The sequence below is a fragment of the Dermacentor albipictus genome, chromosome 1, assembly GCF_038994185.2.
Source record: "Dermacentor albipictus isolate Rhodes 1998 colony chromosome 1, USDA_Dalb.pri_finalv2, whole genome shotgun sequence".
NCBI classification, from domain to species: domain Eukaryota; kingdom Metazoa; phylum Arthropoda; class Arachnida; order Ixodida; family Ixodidae; genus Dermacentor; species Dermacentor albipictus.
Window position 1 is genome coordinate 88,633,806 of NC_091821.1, and position 2,602 is coordinate 88,636,407.

Below are 2,602 nucleotides of genomic sequence, written 5' to 3' on the forward strand. Positions count from 1 at the left end.
CCAGTTGAAATTTGTCAGCACCAGCTCCTTTTCTACCTGGGTCTCTTTCATGCTCTTTCTTTTCTCAATTAAAACTTCGTGATTGCCTTGAAAAGATTCGGCTGTTATTTTTCTGATGTAATTCAAGGCCGCGTCCCCTACCAGTATGTTTCCATCTTCGTCTAGGATGTGTTGTATTGTCCCAGACTTCCTGCCTAATAGGTTTATATAGTACCAAAATATTCTAGGTGCGGCCTTCTTTTTCTCACGTATTTCTGACAATCAACGTTCATTTTCACCTTTTATCTTTGCTAGCACCCGCATTTGAGCCATAGATTTTTTTCTCCCGGTATATTTCCCATTTTCTCTCTACTTCATCATGTGGCAACTACGCTTTTTTTTTGCCTGCCTGTGCTCTCGTGATGCTTTCTGTCGTTCGGCGATCGCTTTTCGTACCTCCCTGTTCCACCAGCTTTTCGGTTTCTCTTTTCCTTTCCAACGAGCCACGTTGCTTCTCTTTCCATATTTCTGTCATTATTACACTCAGAAGCTCGCCATATTCCCACTCTCTGCTTGGTCATTTGTCATGTTCTTCATCTACTCTTGTGACTATATTAGTTATTTGCTCAGCGATCAAATATAGACTGGCCATTTTGTGCTCCTTGCTCTCTTTCGCAACTACATATCCAATTTTCAAAATGATGCGTTTATGGTCACTCCCTACGCTGCTATTCCCTTCCTCGTGAATGACCATTTCTCTCAACTTATGAATTCCTTCTGTCAACAGGCAGTGAGCAATGGTCGATCGCCTATTTCCTACTTTCCACCTGGTCCGCCCGTCACACTTAGGCTCTGTATTCGCGATAACGAGGTTATGTTGCTCACAAAGATCTAGCATCGACTTCCCGTTGTTGTCAGTGTAGCCATCTAGATCCTGTATGTGGGCATTGATGTCACCTAATAAGATTAGTTCGGTATCATTTCCGGAACTCCCAATATCAGCACTTATATAGGCATTCCACTAACTCTTGTTTCTTCTCTCTTACAATTATTTCCGGCCCACAAACACGTTGCGTCTAGCCAATTTTCTTTCCACTCATTGTGCATGATAACCAAAGTAGCTCTTGACATTTTGAATTTACTCTTTTCATTTGGCTCCCTGATTAATGAATATTCCGACTCCCGCTCCCTTCCTTTCCGATTTAGTTCTGTAGCACCCTTTCCAAATATAATTATCTATCACTGGCGGCTCTTCCAAGTCTATAATCTGCGTTTCTGTAACCGCATACACCTCTATCTGTTCTCTATTCAACTGCTCCTCAATCTCTGCCTACTTTTCCTTTCTTCTGTCGCCCTGTGTAGCCTATTGGATGGCGAGCTCTCTTTCTTGTTTTCCTTCTTTTTCTCTTATTGACGGCGATGTTATTCTGAGGTTTCCCTAGGGGACCTTCTTCATTACTACTTACAATGGCCTCCTTATCACCCGTGGGCCTCCCAAAAAAGCAACCGCGTGACCAGCAAGTCGCCAGCGCACTTCTCGTCCAAGCCTGTGATTGAAGTGGATCCCGTCTCGTTGGAAACCACCACACCTTCTCACTTTCCTGTTTACTTCTACAACCTCGAACCCTTTCGCTCGACTCATTTTTCATATAGCCTGATTAGCAGCCACTACGGCTCTTTGTACGTTACTGTAACGTACAGGCACCTCCGGCATCGTACAAACCACGATCTCCACCTGAGGGGACAGCTCGCACAAGTCGTCTACCCGCTTCGCCAAGCGCTGGGCTAGTGCTGTCCCGTTTTTGTTTGGGACGTCATTTAGGCCATCTGCTACAACTAAAAGATCGCCGCTCCTACCCTCGGCACGCCCTTTGGCGGTGAGCTACGGAACCTGACCCCCTACGTGACACCGGACAGCGGACGGCGAAAGCTCGACTTAGAACAGCTCCGCTGTTAAAATGGTAGTAAGTATGTGGGAGGGACCCCTAGACCGGGGTCCCTAGAAGAATCGCAGCGACAGCACGGGTCCATTTAACTAGAGCTCGGCGGACCTCGGGAGGTCCGTCTCAGAGAGCATCTTCCCACAGCTCTTTGGTGCGGAAGGGGTGCAGGATAATTGGCAGCGGACGGAATAATTTTGCGGCGTACTTCACCGTGACATGGAACGCCATGGGGGAGCTGCCACAGCCAGGCAAAGAGTCTGCGTAGCGGTCAGGGTAAAATTTATGTAGAGATAGGAGGTTGTAAAACGTGTGTGTTTGGAGTTGGCGAAGTGCCACCTCTTCCTCTCGCGAGAACGACAGCAGTTACAGGCCTATGGTGTGTCTAGCTCGTGTGTAGTATTTTACTACGTCTCTATATGTGAGTGGAGGACCCACCTGATCTAGACTCCCATGTTCGCCATGCCAGGCAGCTCGGATGGTAATTTCTTGAGTGGCCGCATGTGCGCGATCATTACCCGATAGTGAGGCATGGCCAGGAGTTCAGAGCAAGTGGATGCGTTGTGGGGGAGATGTGTCTCTGTTTGGTAACTGGCGTAGGATGTGGAGAGCCGCCTTGGAGAAGCCGCGTCCCGTCAAAAAGGCGCGGCATACTTGCTGGGAATCAGTTAGGATATGCACCT